The sequence below is a fragment of the Eublepharis macularius genome, chromosome 4 (genome assembly GCF_028583425.1).
Source record: "Eublepharis macularius isolate TG4126 chromosome 4, MPM_Emac_v1.0, whole genome shotgun sequence".
NCBI lineage: Eukaryota > Metazoa > Chordata > Lepidosauria > Squamata > Eublepharidae > Eublepharis > Eublepharis macularius.
In genome coordinates this window covers 111181217-111187216 of record NC_072793.1, presented here as the reverse complement: position 1 = coordinate 111187216, position 6000 = coordinate 111181217, and positions in this window count along the sequence as shown.

Sequence of the window (6000 nt, the reverse complement as noted above, 5' to 3'; positions counted from 1 at the left end):
TCTGGAAAGAATCCTTTCTGCTATGGCAGAAATGCAAATAGGGATGGCCAAGATGGTGCTCTTTGAATTGGGAAGGCTGGGAACTTTGCATACATCATTGTAGCACTATTAGTGGGACTGTACTAAGACCTTGTGGCACAGAGGTGGTGGCAGTGGCCAGAGCAGGCCTAACCTACTGGGTCAAAAGCAGCAGCTGCTTTAGGACAGTGAAGGGAAATCTCCAGGACGGCAGTAGCACCATGGGCCCAGCAAGAGAGCCTTCCCCTGCAAAGCAGCTACTCCACACAGTGGCAGGGGAAGGAGTTTTGCCAGCCAGAGGCTTCGGCTGGGGGCAGGTCTGGCAGCAAGGGGCTTTGGCTTGCTCTATGCAAACCCAGCTGGGGTAGGACAAGGCATGGAAGGGTTTAAGAGATGAACAGTGCTCAAAGAAGGGAGGGGCATAGCTGGGCTTCATCAGCATAGGCAGCCAGGGATAAAAGGGGAAATGTCAAGGGCAGAGAAGGGAGAGGAAGAGGCTGAAAAGAGAATAAGAGGAGTCCTGGCCTTGGGCAGGGTACTAAGATGGGACTTGATTGGGCCTGGGTAGACTGGCTGAGGTGCTGTTCAGCTCCCTAAGAGCCAAGCTACAAGTGACGCCTTACACAGGTTGGACACTTGTCAGCTTACCTCAAGTTTTGATGGGAAATGTAGGCATCCTGGTTTTACAGCTTGGCTCTCCATTACAGCTGCAAGACCAGGACGCCTACATTTCCCATCAAAACTTGAGGGAAGCTGACAAGTGTCCAACCTGTGTCAGGCGTCACTTGTAGCTTGGCTCTTTTAAAGAGGCAGGATGGGTGAAGGGAACTGTTCAATGTGGAGAACCTTGGACCTTTTTCCTGACTATAAAGTGAGCCCTGATGAATGCCATTAAATCCAGGTGAGTCTTTGCTTGCCATGGAAAACACTCATGATACCATGCTGCCCCCTAGTGGGAGTCACATACCTACAGATTTTCCAGAGCCAGACAGACAAGTCTGTGGCCTTCATGTGAACATATGGTTATGCCATAGATGAACACTGTGCTATAACACTTGATGGAGTATGTTGTTGACTTCTAGATCCCTCCTCATTCACCACTGTCCCCTCCACCCCAGTTCCAGATTTTTTTACCTTAAAAAGAATGCTTCAAGAAAAGCAACAATGGTTCAGCAGGGGCTTGCAGGAGTAAATCAGCTAGTGAGGAAAAGGTTAGATACTCTTCTCCATATACCTCTTCAGCTTTAAATCACTCACTGCCAAAGCTGTTTTTCCTAAGTAACCATAGAGTATGAGAGTGCCATTATAAGCAGTTATACCATTCTAAGCCCATTGCTTACGATACCGTAAACATATGTCGGTATGCATTATATAGGTATGTGTTATATAGGTCAGCCCTTCCTCCTTCAAGGTATCCTAGTAGGGTTTTCAACTGCCTTGAAAATATTAAATAAGATGCTGTATCAGACTAAGACCTTTAAAAGGACTAAATTCAGAACAGATCCTGAACAGATCTATTCAGAAGTGAGTCCCATGTTATTCAATGGGGTATACTCCATGGAAAGAGCAATTACATGGTGCCATCCTAAGAAGAGTTACTCTGCTTAAAGAAACTCTGCTTAGGATTGCACTGTTAGTGACTCAAATCAACTCTAACGCCTGCATCTCCTAGGTGACCCCCCAATTTCCCCTAAATTAAATAAATTACAAAACAGATGTTTTTGTGATATAGAGAAATATACAAGTATAACTGCCAGCAGCTAGTAGTATAGATGGGATGCACAAAGTTAAAACATTAATGTGGAGCCATTCTCGTGCTACATTCAGTGTTTCTTAAATCCTGTCTAATAATTATTTTATTGTGAGTTCATTTTTCACACACAGTAATTTCTTAGAGTTTCTCAACCTTTCTTGTGGCCTACAGTCAGTACTAAATCCACCTTGGCTTTTCTCCATTAATGCTGTTTATGCTCATTAACAAATTTAACCAAAGGGTGAACCACACAAGTAGGGTAATAAACAATCAATGCTGTAATATCAACTCGTATAAAATAATACTCTTCAGTATAAACAATGTACATAAGTCAAGTCAATCCAAATAAACAATCAATGCATACAAAGGTGCAGAATAACAACCACTGATATAGCAGGTAAGTAATCAATCGCTACATAGAATACAGTCAATAAATCCAAAGGTAAGTAATTGATCCATTAAGAGCATATAGTCACAAAAATGTCCAATGGCAAGTAATAAATCTCTTCATCTTATATTTCAGGTGGAGCCGGTAAGGACGGGATGCACACAGCAAGCCCGCCCCACCCTACATACAGTGCCGGCTTGAATCCGATGTTTCGTCCAGTTGACCTCTTCAGGGGTGAAAAGCTACCACCATACTAAAAAGATACAATGCATATTTAAAACCATACACAGTTTCTATTGAGCCAATAAATAATTCATTCATAAAGTATTAAATGGTTGTCTTACCAGCACAGAAGTAAATAGTGAATGAAATACACTTTAAAGCACCATCGACAATGAAATAAACCCTGTCACATCTGGTGTCCTTGCGCATACAGAATCAAAGTAGGAGGGAAGATATACATTGCCTCGTTAGGACATTTAACAATTTAAAGGGACCCTGCAGCCTCAAAGCCATGTGATAACACAAGAATTATTACACAGAGGTGACTTACAAAGAACAGAGGTAACTTACAAAAAACAGGAGAGGTCCACTTCACTGTTTAGACCATGTGGTTTTAATGTATTCAGTGTAAAAATCCATTGTGCCTCTCTTCTTAGTAAAGTATTGTGCAAGTTATGCAGAGGAATGCCTTGTCCGGAAAATAGTACTGTAAATCGAAAGTCTTCCTCCCAGTGTCCACATGAGTCAAAGTGTTCAACCAGGAGAGCCTCCGCTACGTGTAAACGTATGCGAGACATGTGTTCCATGAGGCGAGTTTTTAGGTGCCTGATTGTGCTCCCAACATATAGTTTATTACATTTACACATGATCCGGTAAAAGCTGTTTCATAGATTTTATAAAAACAAAGGAAGTTGTATTCTGGGCGCATATTAGACAAAAAATGGAAGATAAATCTTTGCTGAGAGATAGTTTAGTCTGGATATTATTCTTGATTTGTTGAAAATTATCCTGTTTTAGGCCCTTAAACACTTTTAAGTGAATGATGGCTTACTTTAAGGTCTGTTAGCTAAAACATATGCAACACCAACACTTCTAGAATATAAAGAACCTGTATATAGACCAAAGTAGCAGTCATTTCTGACAGCAGAGATTACAAATTAAACTTGGGGAAAATTTATATTAAGTCCTGGACTAGATGACCCTGGAGGTCCCTTACAACTCTATGATTCTACTTCTGCCCACGTTGGCAGAAGATAAAATGGTTTGAAACTCTTCTATAGGTGGAATTATCCCAGACAGGATTTGTAGCATGTCTAAAAATGGTACAGATTAATGTTGATGCTGTTTAGAAGGAAAGAGATTTCTTATATAATTGAAGTTATCCAGTTGTGAAACCATTTTGGCAAAATGTTTAATATAATTAGTAAAACTGTAGAACGCAAAGTGCTACATAGCCCAGTGCTAATTCTGTTTGGATAGATGGGGAAAAGGTTGGGAAAAGATCATGGGTATTTGTTGAGAAATATAATAGTAACTGTGTAATTGCTCATTTCCAAATATTGGACAAGAAAGAGAATACCTTCAATGTGGCCTAAGAAAAATTTAGTTCAATATAATTATGAATAAAATCACAATATGCAAACAATTATGACAAGATTTATTTATCAAACATGGAGGCTGTTCATTACCTATTGGAGTAGGCTGACAGTAGAGGAAGACATGAATATCTTAATAGATTGTAATTGGGAGAGGTTATCAAGGCTGAGACACTTATATATTTAGACTCAAGAGTCATTATCTGCTTAATCTGATTAGATGTGCTTTGTCCAATAGGTATGAGCAGGGCTCATTTTGAGGGGGAATGCACAGAAACACAGTTCCGGCAGTTCCCCAAAGAGGTCACATGACAGGTGGCCCTGCCCACCTGAGTCTCAGCCATTTTGGGACCGTTTTGGCCTTGATTGGGGCTGAAACGGCCTGGATCGGCCCTCTGACAGGTGGTAGATCATTCTCCCGCTCAGCAGCAGCCCAATCCTGACCATTTTGTGCCTCTTGTTGGCCATTTTCATCCCCTTTTTGCCATTTTGGGCCCAATTTTGGCCCTGAATGGCCAGGATTGGGTCCAAAACAGCCAGGATAGGTGATGTCAGGGGGTGTGGCATATGCAAATCAGTTAGGCTAATTACACACTTCTGGAGATGTCAAGGGGCATGGCATATGCTAATGAGTTATGCTAATGAGTTCCTCCAGCTCTTTTTCTACTAAATGACCCCTGGGTATGAGTTTATTGTTAATGTAGGATCTTGTGAATCTGTTTATTTTTCCTTTACTTTTGCAACTTAAAAAATTATCTGCAAGAATATTGAATACAATTTCAGGTTTTAATATTGCTCTTCAACTTTTCCAGTGCTCATTTTCTTTCCGTGTGTTTCTAAACCTATTTTGTTCCCCTCTGATTCTTCTTTCAAGACCAATCCATTCTCCCTCTGAAGTTCTCCCTCTTTCTCTGCCTCACAGCCTGTTTTTCCCCACTCTCTTCATCTTTTGGGGGCACCATCCATACTTGGCTTGGGAGGACATATGCGGCCAGTTCCACATAGGAAGCGCTGAATTTATAGAATTACTTTGGGTCCTGGGATGACTTTGAGAGAGGTGGATACATCAATATTTTAAATACTGTATTGTATTCTCTGTGTGTTTATATACTCTTCACTGTATTCCCTGATTCTGGTGTATCTCATTGCATTTACCTAATCTGCCTCCCCTTCTGTGTTCAATAAAGATTAAGTTAATACATTTTAAATGTAATCTTTTCTCTGCCTTTCTCATAAATTTACCCAAATATCACCCCAAATACATGCTGACGTGTATAGGATACCATACCAAGATCAGGAGGTGAACATGTGAAGGCCTCACCCATGTGTTCTCCTAGGCTGCCAACTGGCTAGTGCAAAAGAATCATAGTTTCTGTGTAAAGTTCAGCAGTCAAGTTCATTGATTTATTATCCCAGACACTTTAACTTAATTAACTTTTTATATTAACTTATATAATAACTTCAAAAACTATTTATACCCTGTCCCTACCATTAGCTTACAATGTTGTCCCATCCTCACTTTGTACTCACCACCACAAATCAGTTAAGACTGTTAAACTGAGAAAGTGACTGATCCAAGGTCACCCAGCTTCTATGCAGAACAGGGATATAAATCCAGGTCTCCCAGACTCTATGTTTATTTATTAAACTTCTTTTAAAAAAATCCAGGTCTCCCAGACCCTATGTTTATTTATTAAACTTCTTTAAAAAAAACACAGAAGAAAAAATATGCATGTGCCTCAAGTCCCACTTCATGCCCTTGCACACTGTACAGTCTTTCAACATTTTGCTAAAAGAACTCCCTCTTTACCTCCTCTGGAAGTCTCTTCCGTAAGAGGAGGAGGGGTCACTACAGAAAAGCAATATGCTCTACTCAGGGCTCATGTTGAGGGGGAAAGCGCAGGAACGCAGTTCCGGCAGTTCCCCAAAGAGGTCACGTCAGGTGCCCCTGCCCACCTCTTGGCCATTTGGGCCCGTTTCGGCCTGGATTGGGGTCGAAACAGCCCAGATCAGGCCTGTGACGGGTGGTGGATCACTCTCCTGCTCAGCAGCGGCCCGATCCCAACCATTTTGGGCCTCTTTTTGGCCATTTTCAGCCCCTTTTTGCCATTTTGGGCCCAATTTTGGCCCTGAATGGCCAGAATTGGGTCCAAAACAGCGAGGATAGGTGATGTCAAGGGGTATGGCATATACAAATCAGTTATGCTAATGTCACACTTCTGGCCATGTCAAAGGGCATGACA